A 19,433-nucleotide genomic window follows, 5' to 3' on the forward strand; every position below is an offset into this window, starting at 1 on the left:
ACATAGACTTGTCATACATAAGCCATCATATTGCTAACCACTACTGTTATATCAGCAAATTTGCTGTGAAAAATTATCCTAGAACTCTGAAGAACTAAAAAAACAAATGCATTTTCTAAAATTAAGCTAAAAGGCATAAGTCACGTTTATGCTGAAGCTACATCAAATTTGTCCAGCTAAACATCTTTTATTTTCCAAAGCTAGAAACTCCCCCCTGGCTTCTAAGAACTGCTATATACTGTTGTATTTTTACAAGAACAGACAAAACCAAAAGCTAACAGACAAAGATAAAACAGTATCAGGCACCATCTTACTGTTCTAACATTTCTGGAAAAACAGTAAGTCTCAGGCTTGAGACATCCATTACTGTTTCACTTTCAGCGTAACATGAAAATGTATATGCAGTTTCTGAATAAACATCTAATGAAGGCCTGGCACATCTCCTACATCTTTTACACTAGGGTGTCTTCTTAGAAACCACACATGGTAGCTTGGCATTTTCAAGATGCATCAAAATTCTCAAGTAGAGTGGACTGACTGCAAGTCCTATTACACATGTGAACTCAAGCATAGGAAGAGAAGGAAACAGGTAGTATTCAAGAAGAGACAGAACACAGAATAAAGGAAGAAATAAAGGAAGAAATATTCTAAACATTTTAAGTGAGTTAGTTGATATTGAGGTCAGCAACAAAGCTCTTCAAATCAGAGCTACTGCACTGGGAAACAATCAGCAGTAAACATAATTTTCCAAAGTCCTTATGAGAACTTATTTTTTAAGCAAACAGACCAGAAACATATTCTAACTACAATTCAAGGTTTACTAAAAGCATTCAGCAGCACAGGAATTCCTGGCTGAACTGTGATCAAGTTCAAATGACAAATAAGTTAATAAACATTACTTCTTTTCCTTCTTTAAGGACAAAGGAAGTCTCCAGCCTTGACACAATGTAACATTCAACCAATATCACCAAAGCTGCCTGATTTATATGTATTCTCAGATTCCTCTGATCAATTTAAAGAAGTTAATGCCATAGATACAGAAGAGGTTGGTTTGAGGGTTGGGGTTTTTTTATTTTGGTTGGGGTTTGGAATTTTTAAACATATTTTTAATTTCAAACTACATAAAATATTTAGAATATAATGTTCATTTGAATCTTCTGGCTTTTAAAACACACACACACACACATATACTGACATGCTGGAGAGACTGGGAAAAAAAAGCACCTGTATTTGTAATTCAAATAAAATAGTAATGGCATAGAACTTACATTTTCAGCTTCACCAAGTTGCCCCGCAATGGGTGCCTTCTCATCTTTCCGAAACCACCACTGATGGCACATCTATTAAAGATATGCTGTTAAAAAATACAACACACTCTTCTGTCAGGAAACCATATTTTCAAACATACAAATCAGATGTCAGCAGAAGTGGATGCTCCCTCCTGACAAAGAAATGATCAGAACACAAATTAAAATTGATATTTTACACCATACAACTTTAAGCAAGTTTTAACACCGAGTAATACACTTAATTGGTTTTAGTACATTAAGTACAGCTGACATTTTACTGAAAAAGTACCCAACATGCCAAGTTGAGCTCAAATGTAAGTTTTCCTGAGGATAAGAATACCTACTTGATTTCAACTACTGATTTCTCATCCAAAAAAGCTGACTTACATCAGGTAAAGAAATAACATAATGGCAGCAAAATTAGTTAGGAATAAAAGTAAGCTTCCTCACTTGTCATCCCACTTGGTTCTTCACCACAGTTCTTAACCATCTTGAAAAGGTCTACATATCCATGCTGGTCAAGAAAAGATTCGTTCCATCACGTGTGGAATTAGGCAAATAAAACCTGGTACATCAAAATCAGAATATGTTACTTACACCACTAATTTGCAATGCCTTACTGATGCTAAAAAACTGCAGTTCTGTTCACTGAAGTGGCTACAAACTCCTAATCCACTGCATACATACCAAAGAAGTTAGGTCTATTCAAAGCCTGACTTAATTCTAATGTACGTACTAGTCTAGAGCTCACTTTCCTGACAACAGTCTTGTGCTTTGAATCTTGTTAAAATAAATTGGGGGGAAAAAATCCAAAACCACATACACATGTGGGCATACACACCTAAATCAGGTAAAGAACTTGGAACAAATATTCTGTAGCACTCCTAACATGGCACGTTGATGGCTCAATTACTTCATAGCAGTCCTCACAAGAGACTGAGAAACCAGTCTCCTACTTTTCATCTAACCTCATTCCACTGCTCCAAAGCATTAAGAATTGCCATCAAAACTGCAGAGCACATCACGTAAGCAAGAACTTCAAGATGAGAATCCAAATTTACAAAGTAAAGGACAGATTGCAGGCAGATAATGCTATCTATCCCACTCTCAACTATGTTGCTTCACAGAAAACACACCAGAAAAGGCTGAAAAGCCATTCAGAAGTTTTATAGAACATTTAACCTCTGAATATAAATTCAACCTAGAACACAACAGAAATGCTGAAGTGTACCTGATAACACTGTAATGCTACATTACTTCCACTGCTCAGATTTCTGCTTTCCGAATCAGGCTCTACTAACACACACGAAAATACAAAGGTTATTTCCAGATTTGCTCACTTGCACTTTGAAGTCTCATAAATGGAACAAAACAATTAAGTATTTAAATACAAGCACAAGAGAAAAAAAGCAGACAAAAAAATCAAACAGACCCAATCATTGCACTCTCTAGCTGTATTTACAAAACAAGAAGCTTTTCTTTCTGGACATCTAAGCCCCCTCTCCAAAAAACAGAAGGTAAAAAAGGGAAGAAAAAAGGAAATGCCTTCCAGCAGATTTTTCTCAATAAGCGTTAAGAGTAGCAAAGGAGACAGTTTGGGAGCCTTTTGCATTTTTCCATTTCTGCCAGCAGTCAGCAACTGAACAGGCCACCTAAATGCTCTGTTATTTAATGTGAAAATCTATACCCAGCTAGAGACAAAGTGCTTTTAAAAACATTTCAAGCAGCTTTTCTGCTTTTTTGCTTCATCCACTCTGCTATTCCCACTGATTGTTCCAAGGGCTTTGGCTTTTTCAACAATTTTAACTAAGGTCCTCTTTTTCACATCAAATTCCATCAAAGTGCAAGTCACTGACATATATGTCTCAATACACTTGCTTTAGGCAATCTGTTCTGCCAGGAGTTTTTTCCACTTTTGTGATTTTTAAGCCTTGTGTATGGCCTGGACCAGAGACAGATTATTTTGAAGCAGCTGCAAAAAATAAATCTTGCTTTGAGTACAAAACAAAAACTTTGTCCAAATACACACACAGTTCAAGAGTACAAAACCAGCACAAACTCCTCCAAAGTAGATGCTTAGTAAGTAAATAAAACTTTTAGGAACATCAGAGCCCTATTTGCTAGGAATGACTCAAAAGCTCTTCTCCACATGCCACATCACAAGTCAACCTGCAGTGACAGTCAGGTGGTGTTTTACAGGTGACAGAAGCTGTCAAACTCCACAACACAAGGTTTCCTTTTAAGCCAGGAAGCTGCTCTTGCTAGGGGCCCTCCATTCAGATGAGCACAAGCTCCCAGACAGGCAGATCTCCTGCAGCATACACATGATTAAAGCAGAAAGGCAGTAGTAGGGAGCCACCAGTAAGCACATTCTCCAGCACCAGCTCTGCTTGGTAAGTACTACTTTCGTACTCGGTTTCCTTTTGCTGTGTCCTGAAGGTCAAAGCTTGGGACGCAGCAAGAAAGTAAGTGGCATTGGGATTATGGAGTGTGCAAACACACAGCCCAACAAGCTAGAAAAATCAACAAGCAGCTGTTTTCCTTGTTTAGGTAGAGAGGGTTGTTGCTTGTATTTGGGGTTTTTTGCAGCAAATATGAGTATCTGCAAAATGTCTTACCAGCCCTAAGGGAGCTTAGACATACCACATCCTTTTATAGCTTCCCTCCCATGTTCTTTAGTAGCCTCGCATACAGCTCACAGCCCTACTTGAGCATGCTGAACTAAAGGTTACACATGCCCATGCCCGTGCCAAACTCAGCTTTGAGGAGAGGTCTTCCAGGAAACAGAACACGCAGGCTACCTGGGCTGTCTGTCCCCAGTGCAGACTCCACATAGCTCAGCTGCTTCACTGTGACCTATGTCCAGCCCCCAGAGCAATGTAACAGGCTGCAATGAAGAAGACCAGATTTGTGGTTATGGTGGTCCTTCCACAATCAGTACTACTGCTTAAGATTGTATTCCCACTCCACATTCTAAAACGGCTAGAGAGAGAGATTTGGAAAGAGAAAAAGAGAATTCCTGCCAGCTGGAGCTGTGACTTGCCCACACCATGTTTCTAGAGACCCTGTCCAAAAGTCAGCCTGAAGGGCAGTGAATAAAAGTAACACATCTCTGCAGAATTACAGTTCCTTAGCACAACAGTATTTCTTTTCACATACTCTCCAGATGAACTTTCATACCTCACTCTGAAAAAAACCCATAAAGAAAGCTGTGCCTGTCAAGACTTGGTGCTTCTGTGAGTTGCTGGAAATAGCTTGTAATCTTTTATAAACGGCAACTCTGGCAATATCTAGCTAAGAAGCTATGATATAGTCTAATGCACAAAATATTCGAGGCTTATAAAAAAAAGGAAAATAAAACATTACAAAGCTGAGCAAGACTGTCCTAACAAGGTTAATTTTCATCCTGCTGTATTACTGTTTTCTGTTTCTTCAGAATTTTGGGGTGGGTTTTTTTCTGTGACTGAGATGAGACCTGGCCAAAGGATGAGCATTTATTTGAGTTCTTGGAAAGTCAGCAAAAGGACAGCAGCAAGGGTGAGGACTGGTTCTATCAAGATGAGATACTGTAAAAGAGGACTATTACTGAAGATCACAGGTGATGCTTATTATCATGGACACACACACGCAGGCAGCATTATGGAGGAAAGGAAAGCAGAACATTAAAACAACACTTATTTAGCGTTTTCTGCACTGGCAGCAGTTAGGGCTAGCAATAAATGCAAATGCTACCTTCCCAAATATTGGTTTGCTTTAGCTGTTGATGCAAATGAAGACACGTTTACTTTTTTCTTAAAGATGATGCTGCAACTCTAACACGACTGGGCTGCAATGCTACCAGGTCTTGGTTCTGGAGCTTCCACATAACAAAGGCTTCTCAGCTGCACACCTTTCCCTTGTGTGTGATAGAACAATTCAAAGCAGCACTGTCTGGCCAGCTTTCAGCAGTATAATCTCCTCCTACCTGAAGGTCTGCTTAAGACCTTCAAGTCCGTGATGCGTATACAGTGCTGCACTCTGGTGATCCCCAGCTGCCACTTCGCTCCAAACAGCCTCATACAGTTCTCAGTTCTGTGACTCTGAATGAAGGTTTGCTGCACACTGCAACAAAGCTGAAGCACAAGAATTTTTTCAACTGCAGCATGGGCTCAAATACAGAAACAAAATGAAGATGCATTCAGGTTTGCAGAAAGCACTCGCAAGAACAGGAGACTGAAGAGAAATCATGACTACCAGAGCATCGGACCTGAAGGTGCGCTGGAACATAAAGCAGATTTTTCACCATGGTGCTATCTATCAAGTAGTGAGCTCAGAGCAGTAGTGGCCACATCAGGAAGCTGAGGAGTCAGGTTGAAAAGAGACATAAAGCAGTTTGTGAACTTTGCTGATTGTCCACATACAAGAGCAACATGAGAACCGCTCCAGAATTTCCCAAACAGGAACACAGTGAGACATAATACACTTCACCAACTTACAGCAATTCAAGTTGCATTACACAATTATAATTTTAAAAAGAATGCAAGAAACCATATTACATAAAGAAAGCAAGACAAGAATGAGCTTATTCATGTAGACATCCCAAATACTGGGGGGGGGGGTGGGGGGGTGGGGCACGGAATCACATATCAGGGCCTATGCTGGAAACTACATTGCACAGACCTACCAGGCCAAACTTCATACGTTCAAGTGCACTTACACTGCTGAAGCCACTAAACCAGCTGAACACAGCGCACACACAGCCATTACACAGCTATTAAAAAGATAATAAATATTTTGAGCTTAAGGTAAACTACAGATAGATGGATGACTTCATCCTGATCTATGTACTCCAAGCTTACAGCCTTCAAATGACTGTCATTACTTACTTGATACAGACTTAAATGTGTCATTTACCTTCAGAAGGTAGTTCACATGACTTCACCTCCTAAGAGTGTAAAAAACATAAGCAAGGTCCACTTAAATAGTTTTAAATGGTGATTTAACACAGGCAATTTTTGAGATGGAACACAGATCAGTTACATAAACCAACCCACTGGTAGATTAAAAAACCCAGTGGAATCATGAGTGAAAAACTTAACCTTTTCCATAATGATGGCGGTATTCAGGAGAAAATATCAGTGTATAACTTTATTTAATTCTGAGAGGCAATGTGACAGCTAATTAACACCCCATTGACATTTTTATAGTAGCAGAGCCTCTATAAGAAAAACAAAGGCAACAACTTCCTAAAACTCAAGGACTAAAAATTCAGAAACTTTTACCAGAGCTGAATTCACATGCATCAGAACTCTGTTTAAAATAATAATTAGACCAATTACACTGGCCATTTAGCATATACTACAGATCAGTACACAGGTAGGCGTGAAAGACAAGAGACCACACAACACCTTGGAACTACAACCCTCCGAAGTCCCTATTACAACATATCTATACACTAATTCAAGACAACATAATGCTCTTTTGTGTTACAATCCATCTATATCACTAAAGTGAAATAGCTGTACAGCTGTAAGCATACCAGGGATGTTTCCTAATACCATGTCTAGGCTAACAGTTTTATCAGGTGCTACTGCACTTTCACGTTCCTTAACACCAAGATACTTACTTCCCTCTACATCAGTGCCTTCCCCTGCTGAAATGCCTTAATATCAATAAAAGACAGGAAAGAGTTCTTTAAAAAAAAAAAAAAGAAAGAAAAAAGAAAGAAAAAAGTAAACAAGACCACCAAAAAAAATACAACTCCACAGTTAAAACCAAAACAAAAGCTCAACAGAGGAAAGCCGATAAGGAGTTAAATTATAGGCTTAATAAATTAAAGGATTTCTAAGGTGTGCTTTGATGCTGTTGAACTTCCTTCACAAGCTCTTCACATAATCCATAGGAACAGAAACTAATGCAGCTGCAAAGTGCTGCAAACACACGACAAGCAAGCCCTGCCCTTGCCGTGGTGACTCTACCCAGCTAAATCAAGGATAAAACTCTCATGCTTACAAATGTATACCATACTTCAATTTTTCTGCCTTTCTGTAATTTGCTTCAGGTTCATCTCAACCTTTGGCTCTCCAATCACATCCCAAGATGTATTAGCTAAAGCTTTTATTGCAGTGAAGGTGAAATGGATGGAAAGCCATCTGATGATCTTCTCTGTTCTTTACCTCAAATACCCAAAATACTTCTGGAAGGTTTTTTTTTTTTAAGTTCCATATGAATTATTCTCACCTTTTCACAAGGTCCTACTGAAAGACCTGAGATGCATGCTAAACTTTATCAAGATGCTGTATAAAAACGTTTGTTTTAAGTGTCTCTTAAGAATCGAACTGCTCTTAGTCATTTAGAACAAGAGTTAAGAGAAGTAATAATAAATATGGGGAAGTGACTCCTTTGAAGTCAGGCTCCTCTTAGGTCCCAGTGACCTTATGGCACTTGATCAGCAGAACTCCAGACCGTGTCCAAAGCACGTGTCAATACTACCCTACGGACACAAATAACCACGCCATAAACATGTTTCAGCAAGTTCACAACTGTTCAAAACGAACCCCTTAAAAGTACAAACATTTTTTTCATTTCTTTTTGCACGGAGTGAACTTATATCGAGGAGCTTCGCGAGACGCTTTTAAGGCTGACGGCCGCTCCACATCACTTGCTAGGGACAAACGGGCGAGGCATTCCCACCGACCCGCCAGCCCCGACCTCGCCTCCAGCGGCCGGTGCCGCCGCACAGGCCGCGGCTGCCGGCGGGGCAGGGCAGGCCGGGCCGCGGCCCTCCCAGGCTGCTCCAGCCGCGGGCCCACAGGAAGGCCCCTGCGCAGGGCAGTCCCGAGCGGCGGCCTCAGTCCGGCGGCGCAGGGACCCACCGGCCGTCAGTGAGGAGGCTGCCCCGGCCCCTTCCCCGCGCAGGGCGGCTGCTAGCGGGGCCCCAGCACCCGCGGCGAGCCCCCGGCTGGCGGGCGGGCCCGCCCGCCGCGCAGCACCCGCCCCGCTGCCTCCCCTCCCACCCGCTGGCAACTCCTCTACAGTGACGCCTAAGGACGGGCCCCTCAGCGCCACCAGGCCCGCCGCGACGCGGGTACGCATCCAGGGGTGCCTCCGCGCAGCCACCAGCGCGGGAAGGCTGCCCGCAGCCGCCGGGGGAGCCGGCTGCCTCCCCGCCCCCGAGATGGCGGAGGCCGCGGCGAACAGCGCCGGGCCCCGCGCCCTATCGGGAGCAGGGGGAGGGCGAGACTCCTCCCTGGTCCCGCCGCTCCGCGCCAGGTCCCGCCGGCCTTTACCTCCCGCCGCTCGGCTCGCTCGCTTCCGCCGCCGGCGGACGCAGGGTCTGGAGAGCTGCGCGGCGGCGGGGGAGGCTCCGGGGAAGCGCGCGCTGCGGCGACACAGTGCCGCTCTCCGTCCGGCCGGGGAAGGACAGCCCGGGAGGAGGCTCCGCGCCGCGCCGCCCCCCACACGGCCGGGGCCCGCAGCGCCGCCCTGGCCGCTCCCGCCTCTGCGCGCCTCGCCCGGCTGCACCGCCGCCGCCGCGCGGACCGGGCCTGCGAGGGGCGGAGGCAGCGGCCGCTCCCCGCCTCGGGTGTCCCGCGCGGCTGAGGCGGGAGGGCGGGAACTGCTGGCGGGGCTCTGCCTCAGGCCTCCTGCGGGGTATCGCCGGGCCCGGCCCCCCGGCGAAGGGGCCGCTTCGGAAGGAAAGGGAGAGGAAACGCGGGAGCGGGGCAGGGGCGGGGGCTGCCGCCTCCCACCAGCCGAGGGCCGGCTGAGGGCAGCTCAGCTCCCCGGGGGACGGCCCTCGCCGCCTGTCCCAGTGTTTACCGGTACAAGCTGACTGCCGGTACAGCTCCGCGCGTTCACCTTCGGGAAGGGCGACTGCTCTGCCGGTGCGGGAAGCCCCGGGTGGCACGGCAGAGCCTGCCTGTAGGGGGCATATCCGTGGTGACAGGGCGTCGGCGAGTTCAGCAAACAACTGCCCATGGCGGAGTCCGAGAAAAGCCGAGTGACAGGTTTCAAACTTGTAACAAAAAGGACAAATGTTTCATTTCGTGTGCCGCTGCCCGGTTTTACTAAGCAATTCCTAACTCGCAGCAGAAGAGAGGGCTCCTGCAATCCAGAATGATGCAGTGGATCTGCGGGCTGGTGCGGGAGGAGAAACCCCCGCGGCGGGCAGAGGAGTTTTTCGGGAAGCCGAGTTGAGCCTGGCGAGATCTGGCATCAGCGATCGCTGTGGAGGTTGTGAGCTGCAACCGAAGAATCGGGGAGCAGCTGGTTAGGAGAGGGCTTCGCTATCTGCAACAAGCAGTGGACATTTGATGGAGATGTGCAATGGAACATTATGGAAAGATGAAAAGGAAGGGAGACATGCTCCTGACAGACTGAGATGATGATAAGTAGTTCTTAAATTAGAACTGCTGTGAAGCCACCATGATGGGAACTAGGTACCTGAATGAGTTTTGCATTTATCAACAAACACAAGAAAAGGGGCAAAGCTTTTAAAAGTAAAAACATTAAAAAAATAAAAAGCCAACCCAGCACTCAAGATGAGGAGGTTCTACTGGGAAGCTTTTCTGTAATTTTATAGAAGTGTGCTGATCTCAGAAATTTCACTGTTAACAAACGGGCATTAAAGTGTATTTGGAAAATTACCGATGACATTTACCCATTACCAATTTCTAAGAATAGGTCTTCATTACATAGCCCATAGGCATCCTTGTCAGCTCTGTCTCCCTGCCTGTCCTAGCAAGATAATAAGCAGGGCCTTCACTTCTTCACACTTGTTCATTCGATTCCCAGAAGGAAATGGGTGCCTTCCTACACCCCATTGTCTTGAGATACCTCCTTGCCATCTGTATTCAACCGTCTCCCCTTAGGGCACAATGCCTCAGGAGGACGGTGGCTGGAGGTGTCCCGTTGTGATTTTCCTAGCGAACAGAAGAACAGAATCAACAACACTCCTGTGAAAGGGGAGAAGCATTTCCCCCCGAGGGGGGTAAGGTTGTCTCCCAGCCCTAAGGTCCCTCACATTGTGTTTCATCCCCATTAAAGAACGAGGCAGCACCCCCGACCTTCCTTTGTCCGTCATTCTCCTTCAGAGAGGGAAACGAGAAGTGGCCTTCAGCAGCCTACTAAAGCGCTGCCTATTTGGCACCTATCTTACACGCTTCGCAAGAACGACCAAGAAGTCAGGGACAGCTTTGTGCCTCAGTCACTCGTAGTCCCACTGCAGCTTCTTTCTGGGTGCTGGAGAGTCCTTTCCTCAGCCAACAGGGCCAACCTGTTTCCATTAGAGATGCAGCTTTAGAATTGATGTCAATAAAGAATAAGTAAGTGCAAAAATTATAGCGAGTTTTAAGGTGAATTAACTATGCGTGGGTAGCTCACTATAGCTGTTCTGTGAAAACTGCAGAAGGGTGCTCAGACTAGTTTCTCTAGAGCTTGTAGGGATCACAGTCTCAAAGTGTTGCCTATTTGGTAGCACAGCAACAGGAAGGTAAATAGGTTTTATACGTAGAATTGTATATATTTTGCAGTAAAAGTAACTTTATAAGTTTTGAAATTAGTATTCAAAGCATTTAATGTTTTATGAATTAAATTGATTTAGGCATTGCTAATTTGCTTGTCACTTTGCTGGTTTAGTGCTTATCTTGTAGTTCTATCATATGCAATGTTTAAATAAACAAGGACAAACATTTACATTTCTAATACAATACGTAAAACGTATACATACTTATCCACAGGAGGTGCTGGCAAGTATCAAAAAAACTGTTTCTGGCCACGACTTACAAAAGGAAAATCAATAATTACTCAATACACTGAAACTGTACATGTCCAAAAATCTGGAGGAAAAGCCTTGATCAGAATTTGTGTGTGCATGTGGTGTCAAGTGATGCTTTCATTCATGTACCAGGAACTGTTTCCTTACTTCATGTGCTCAGTGTCTGGACAAGTATAAGAAATAAAATTGTTTTTCTTTAAGGGTGTGATGCTGGTAATGTGTTAATCATAGGTTTGGAAAAATAGGTCATGTAAATTCCAGTCTAATGACTGCATTTTTATATTTTTAAGGTTGCCAAAAAAGAGGAAGAGAGAGGTTTTCATTACACTTAAGTCTGATAGCCTCCATTAAACTGCACTGCTACTGGGGTGTTGCTGCTGGCACTTGATGCATGAAACTATGTTCTTTGCCAGTTGTACATATTACAGTATTTGACACCATGAAAATGCCAGACTAATTTGGGTACTGGCAGATTTCGCACTACCACGGTTAATGCTTTAAAATAGGGATTTTGGTATCTAGATAATTATAATCACTGTAATAGAGGTTCTTTCAAGTATGTGTGGTTTTGGGTTTTTTTTTTTGAGTACTCACATAACTTTTTCAAATAACCACCTATTATCTGCTACTGTTTTGGGGTGGGTTTTTTTTCATTCCTTTGTCTCTCCTTATGTCTACAAGTTGGCTTGCTTTTACTTGGAGTGGTTTGAACCTATAGCATGTAATCTGTGCTGTTTGGCTCAAGTGTTTAGTCTGGTCTTCTCTGAATGCTTTAACAACAGATTTTCCATTTTAGCTTCTACAAAGCTACCTTCTCAAAGTGGAAAAAAGACTTTACCGTGTTGTTGCTTATTAATGCATATTTAATGCATATTGCATTAAAATAGTATTATTACCAGAGTTGGGCCATAAAAAAAAGGAAATGTCAGTCCCTTTTAATGTTTCTGATTATATACAGCTTAAGTCTGCTCAGCAAATTGTGATTTCCTTTCTTATATGCTCAATTTGTCTTTGAGGGTCTATAGTTAAAAAGATTAGATCACATTTTGATTTGCAGGAACAATTTGCAGCTAAACTTATGGTTTAATGAACATTCTGGTGCGGCAAGAAGATGTATTTAATTTTGTCCATTTTACAGACTTCTACTTACAGTAACATGTTGAATATACAATAATAAATACTGTAGGAAAATGCCTGAGAAATTAGGGTGCATTAAAAATTCATGCCTGCCTGTAGTAAATCTTTACAGTATCTTAACAGAAACTTCAGATACAGTTTTTATCATTATTCAGAATTTTAGTTTGGGCCATTAATATATACAGTCAAAGCCCAAAATTATCATGAGTTTTTCCTTCCTTCAGAGAGGAGAGATGAAAAGAGCTCTCATCTAGTTCCTGCAGAAACCATTTTCATAAAACTTGATTCAGTCTCTCCATGCTATAACCTTTCACTTCCTAACGAGACTGCAACATTCTGTTGCCACCTTTAGGTTTCATTTACCATTGGGGGAAATAAAAAGTGTTAGCTTTTCCCTTTTTTTTATTTTTTAATAGATTTACCTTAATGCTGATTTAAGATGTTTAACTTCACTTCTTCAAATGACTGTGTCTCCAGTTAATATTACTTTGTCTGTGATATTGGAGTTTGTGTTCCTACAAAAGATAACTCTTCCCTCAGCCAGAATTTGATTTCCGAAGTAAAAATTTAATTCCTTAAGTTAAAAAAAAAAAAAAAAAAAAAAAAAAAGCAGGGCCGGGGGGGAAGGAAGGATAGAAATGTTAGAAAAATAAATGTTTGCACACTAACTCACATAACTGTCTCTTTCTTCCACCCCTCTCCAGATTAAAGTCAAACGCATAGTGATTTGTGGTGGTTTAGCTCCACAAAGGAACTCCACATCTGGCTTCGATACTTGAAATACATTGATCTTCTGTTCCATATAGCTATTGGTCCTGTAGAAACAGTATCACTGCAGTAATGCTAGTTAGTGCATATGTGCATTTTTTCATTCCAAATAGTACACTTTTATTACAACTAAATTAAAATAATGTCTTAATTCCCTTTATGCAGAGCTCTATTTCAGCATTATTTTAAATGGGGAAAAAGTAGTCTTTAGATGCAGCAAAAATCTATCTCATGGAGCATTTTTTGCCCACTTAAGACAACAGCAAAAATTCTGCTGATTTCAATAGGATCACATTTTCAGGTGAGCAAGTCACTAATTCCAGCATTATCACTAATGAATTGAGAAGTTACTTAAGAAATCAGTACTTTGATTTGCCAATGTGTCAGTAAACTATCAAAGTAGTTTATAAGGTTACTGCTGAAAGTTAATAGTTCTAATTTTTTGAATTCTCATTTAAAGGCATTCTTAAGCAGCATATTACTAATCTTCATTTAAAGTACTTGTATTTCAATGAGATGCTCCAGATACATTACAAAACAGTTATAACATTTCCTTATTATACCCATTATACTAAACATCACCAGAATATACGAACTACAAATATGACTGGGTTTTTGGAAAGCAGATGCAGAGGGATGATGACAATTACTGTCGTAATCTAAGAAGTAAAGAATTCTACTTAATTGTGTCTTCTCAGCAGGCAAAGAATGAGGTCATACTTGTATAGTTGACAGAAGCCTCATTGCTACAAGGCCCTTCTGAATTTGGAATAGGCTCACACTTCAGTTTTGATTTGTGATGAATCTGATTCCTTTATTGGATGTTCTCTGCTATGCTGTTTTTATCAATCTGATATGTCAATTTTCATGGATATCAAAAATCCATCCTGATCTGTTTAAAATGCAGAAAGGAAAAACAAATTATGTTTAATATGCCTCCTTGGCATGCGATAAAAAGTATTAAGCTGACTTCAATTGTAACTGTCATGGTTTTATCTGTTGAATACACTGCCTCTGTTTTTAAAAAAAACTGCAATGATCCTATCCCATGGCAAATTTAATATCAGAGATGTTAGAGATCAGTGTATTTAAGACATGGTGTAAGAACAATGCATTATCTGTATTATTGTAAAAATGTCAGATTTAATTTATATCACTGCAGTAATTAGACCAAGCTTAAGAGAAAAAAAATGAATCATGTTTGACACTTCTGTAACTTTTACCACCACCAAAATGTCTTGTAAAAAACAAGGAAATTGACAGCTATGGCGGATCCACTTTATACGTCAGTTAGCTGACATCACTTCTGAAACAAAATGCAACAGCTGTTTAACTACAACATGCAATACCACAGAGTAGGTTAATGGTTACTATCTAGTTTAAATTGTAGGACCTCTGTAAGCAGGATGCTGTTATCTGAACTGGAATTTCAACAGGATGTGAAGGTTTACTTACTGTTTTTAAAAAAACAGTTGTTGTAAGCTGATCAGTAAAGAGGACATTTCCAAGGAACGGTATCATTAATGGCCTCCATTCATTGGTAAAGCCAGGGCTGTAAGAACAAAACTGCCCCAGGACTGAAAATCTCCAGGTTTCTAATGTGCAAGGTAACTGCCTTCAGGCAGTTGTTGTTAAGAACAGCTGCAGAAGAAATTGTAACTGTGATTGATTTTGAACTGGGCTAAAATTTTCTAGGTTAAGACAGAACTAACATCATTCAAGAATCTGCAGTGAGTCTTCAGCGTTTTATTTTCTTTGGCAAGCTTCTCCTGGGATATCTTACCTAGAGTCAAATCCCTAACGTAAGTGATAGGTACTGAATCTGAATCATCCTGTGTTAAGACTTTGTCTTCACTAAGGAAAAAACTGAGCAGAGGCTGAAAGAGAAAAAAGTTCGTTTCTTTTAATTGGAACAATATAACATGTATTAGACACTTAAAATAAACTTATGTTCCTACCTGTTTAATGTCACCATGACAGCATGTAAAAAGTACAAATTACCTTACTCGTATCAGGATTTTATCACATTAAGGTATTCTGTATCACCTAAAGTAATTGTTTTCCTTAGAACAAAACAGATGCATTTCTTCAAATATATTAATTCCCAAGTTTACTTAACGTGACCAAGTCATGCTGAGATGCAGAATTAAACACTCAAAACCAAAAATTTATTGAAGAAGTCAGTCTGACATAAAGAAAAGGAAAAAAAACTATCGGTTATTCTTTTCTTTTGACTATGTAATACTATTTCAAGTAAAAAATTGGCTTTTAGTTTATATATTTTCAAATTGTATGGGTTTTGTGATGTTAAAGGTTATCAGTCCATTTCATTTTACTAAAATACTGGGGGCAGGGGGGAAATAATTACAACTTTTCAGTGATTTTAAATAAAACCCAATACTTCCATTGTACTGGAAGTTTTTAGGATGCCTACTGTTTGCTCTGATTTAGAAATTTTAAAATGTTAAAACATTGGACTTTGCTGCAGAGTGGAATTTCTAAGTAAATCTAATGTTAAGTATGAGCCAAATTTTAGGCAAGTTTCAATCATCTATTAATGTCACTTGAATGAACAAATGCTTTTACCTGACAAGACAGACTCTACTCTATTGTCTGTACAATTCATTTACCAGAAGTTAATTGCTTGCCAATCATAACTGATTTACAAATCCATTTACCTCACAATGACTGGCCTTCAATTAACAGATGATTAAAACAACGTAAAAATCTATTTTATTTCTTTCCCCAAAGAGTTTCATAGAGGTCTTATCTCCAAGTACATATCCTATCCAGACCTCCAAAATTTTACCAAATTTTCTAATACCACAACTCAATGGTTTCAAAATTCTATTATATATACGTATCTTGCAGGTATCCTGCTTAGTGTCCATTTTCCTCAGTCACCATTTGCTACACAAAAGCTGGGTAGCTACAGCAACCCCTGCGCTTGACTTCTGTCGCAAACATCTGCAAATTACTCCAAATGCTTATAAAAATAGATTAAGGAACTTACCGTGGTTTAAACTCACTAGCACTGATTTATGAATTAAATGTCACGAACCAGTTTCTGAACTTGAATCACTTGTATGCTGCGTGTCTTATGCTAAAACAAGAAGTCAAGGAGATAGGGGAAGGGAGCAGGGACTGATATGCATTTAAAAACAGTTGTATAGACTACCTCTTTTTTTTTTTTTTTATAAAGGAAATCCTTTCTTCGGTATGTTATTCTTTGTAACTGTCATGATAGAACCTAATTATTGAGATAGGAAACCAACTCCATGGGTATTTGGTCGCTGCTGAATGGCAAATAAGGCTGCCTTTCGCCTTCCTGTAAATTGTGACTCCCCCCACCCTTAAAATCCACCTATCACTTCTACTTTTTAACATTTCACACCCTCTGTCACTGGAAATGGGGCTACATTCCTTCCCAGTGAATAACACCAGCAACAAAAGAAACTCAAATTTAGAAAGCTGCAGGCAGCAAAGGACCATCTCACAGTTTCAGAGAAAAAATGACAGTCACTCCTTGTAATAGAACAGTCTATAGTTTCTGATTTGTTTGAAGACTAGGTGAAAACTAGTTAGCTGGACCTGCCAAATTTATGACAATTCCAAGTTCAGAGAACTAGAGACTCTGATCTTAATACAAGCTCCGCTCCACCCTGCCCTAGCTCCTGACATTCAAATTGGTATCTGTAACCAGATTTAGCTCACACACACAATTCAGGATGGAGCTGAGATAATGTAATTTGGATCTGAGACCATCTGCAATAGATGACTTAAAAAACCCAACCCAAACAAAAACCTGAAAACAGTTGATAAAACCAGCAGGAAAACATGTTTAAGCTTTCTTCAAATAGATGGTCAAACACTGAACTCTTTCAATTACTTTATTCCTCTGTTTACATTTTCCAAAATCCAGAAGAAAGAACACACTAACTTCAAAGAACACTGAAATGGGAGTAATTAATATTTTCAATTTCTGAGGTATGATTTCTTCTTCTGCAGTGGTGATGGTTAGGAGAGAACAATGTATACCTCAAAATCAAGTAAGTATTTTATCTTTACATCAGTGTTATGAACTTGCCTATTTTCCAGGTACAAAAAATACACTATATATACTACACAGTACTGAAGAGTAGAAAATGAAAAAGTTAAATACTCAGCAAAACAAATCGCCAATTTTTCCCTCATTCATACACATGTTGGTAATTATTTTCCTCAACAGCATTAAACAGTTTGTGACTGATGACCCTTAAAGGCAAATGTTTTTGGGCTCTTCTAATTGTTGCTGGTTAAAAATCTACTTTTCAAATTCAGCAGTGATCAAAGATGCATACAAGTAAATCCCTATCTGGATTATGTTTAAACCTAAGGACTGAATTAGAAAACAAACAACATCCATAATGTAAGCTTGTTTCATTTACCTTTCAACACTCTACACTGTCAGGTTTACCCCTTTGTGGATGGCAAGTTGTGTCTCTCCCAAGTGCAACTGCAGACACTGTCACATACATGTTCTTCCCCAGGCTCAGCAAGAAGACATTTACTAACTATGACAGCATCAAAACACAAGGCAGAACATGTGCATGCAGAAACAAAAGCTCCCAATATATTTTGATGTGGCTCTCCAGTTGACCTGGAACTCCCCTTCAAATGTAAACGGGGCAAAAGAAATACACAACAATCTCCTTTTAAACTTTGAACTTTAAAACCATGCTCTGTTTTTAAAAAATCTTCTTGCAAGTGTGTTCAGCTAGTTTCAGAAAAGATTATTTTTGTACCTTCTGAATAAGCAAAGCCAAAACCAAATTCAAAAGGAGCCTTAATATTAAGTAAATATGAACTGCAGGTGTAACTAGTTTTAAGATATATAACAGAACATACAATCATATTGTTCTCAGAATTTGATTTCTCCAGTTCAGCTTGAATTTGGAAAAACTGTACTTACTGATCACAAATAGATATTTAAAATATCCTTGCAATTCATTCAGGGCTATGTCTTTCACCTTCTTTTACTCTGCAGTTTTTGCTTGCTTACATGAAACTCCCTACATTCTCAACCAGCTGCAGATTCTCTACTACGTATTCATTTTTGCTCCTCCCATTTCTCCTGTTCATTCATACATTTCTTGTGTTCCCATTTCTCATATCTGACAACAGACCAAGGGACAAACCTTTTGAAAAGGAGCAGAGAGACAAACACCAAAATAAGGATTTGGTAAGACAGACGAAGTATTATTGCAAATTTGCTTAAATTCAGGAAACTATAAAGCCCTTGGGTTTTTTTAATTTACGTCAGTGTGTACTTCCTTTAGTATTATTTCTTCCTTGCTCTATGAAGCTGCTACCTTAGGGGTTTTAAGGATTTATTGCTACATAAATTTTTTCTCCCCTAGAAGTAATATTGTTCTGTTCTCTCTTACTATATTCAGAATCTGAAAGACTTGTCCACATATTTTTTCATTTACATCTTTTTTACTATGAAGCTGTGTGAGAGAACATAATAGTTACAGTTTTTGAAGAAGGATACAAGCCTAACAGAGCGCATCCAGGCAGTGTCAAGCTAAAGGATACTGAAAATGAGTGAAAAAAATGGTTCACTCAAGTTTTCTTCTTCATGTGCTGGATTAGAGGTAGCTGCTGAGCAGATCTTAAAGGAAGTTTAAAAAATATTGATTAAACATTGATCAATGGTATTCTGTAAGCAAAAACTGAGTAGATCTAAAGTAGTGACTTAAAATGTTCACACGTTGGCTCAAAAGTCTTTGTCTTTTTAATAGTCTCAGATAAAGGAAGTTTACTATTTTAGCATGCTGTGCTTCCCTGAAAATACAAAGTATTAGGTATAAGTGTTCAGTGTCTGGAAGATAAAAGGAACAGTACAGAGATGTACTTAAGAAAGCAAGTGTTTATGTGCTTGATACAGTGTAGTTATAGTCTATTACACAGAGTACACATGAGCTGCCTTGCCAAATTCAGATAGGATATAAATAGTGGTATTAGATGTTGGTGAAATTGTAAGTGGATATGTATCAGTCTACTTTACAAGCAGTAATCCCTCTGCTGGCATTTAATATCATCACCTTCAGTGAACACTTTACCATCATGGACTTTTTTATATTCCATCATGGAGAATTTTGGTTAGAAATCTGAGTATTGTGACCACATCTTTTGTATTACTGAGCACATTTATCATGACTATGGATTTCTTATTTCTGTATTTGCTCTTGCCTTGTCTAGCCTAATTCTGACTTTGTTTACTCAATACCTGATATCCTGTCCTCTCTTCAGACACCAATTCATTGTCTGCTTTGCTAAATACCCATTCAAGTACTGGTTCAAATAACCTTAGTTATCTTCTCTGCTGCCACGTACCTTCAATATAAGAAAACCATCCACTGATACTAAGTATTCCCTGTTGTTGGTTCTTGGATCACTATGTTCTCAGTGTGCTCCTCTGTCATGCTGGCTGATGACCT

The 19,433-nt window shown here is 40.3% G+C and overlaps 1 protein-coding gene across 9 annotated transcripts in view; it reads right to left on the minus strand.

The window, feature by feature from the left end:
- N4BP2 (NEDD4 binding protein 2) overlaps positions 1-19,433 on the minus strand; it is a 63,453-nt gene that overhangs the window by 34,675 nt on the left and 9,345 nt on the right. For 2 of the 9 annotated variants that reach the window (XM_080408074.1, XM_080408075.1), the window contains exons 1-4: positions 12,606-12,741; positions 8,558-10,545; positions 1,740-1,854; positions 1,269-1,441 (exon numbers count right to left, since the gene is read on the minus strand). The gene's annotated coding sequence lies outside the window, so the exon portion shown is untranslated. Of the gene's footprint in view, positions 1-1,268; positions 1,442-1,739; positions 1,855-4,090; positions 7,642-8,557; positions 12,586-12,605; positions 12,758-19,329; positions 19,432-19,433 lie in introns of those variants that run through there. The other 7 variants (XM_080408067.1, XM_080408072.1, XM_080408071.1 and 4 more) reach the window with 7 other exon arrangements.

This window comes from Falco punctatus (assembly GCF_963210335.1).
Source record: "Falco punctatus genome assembly, chromosome: 1".
NCBI lineage: Eukaryota > Metazoa > Chordata > Aves > Falconiformes > Falconidae > Falco > Falco punctatus.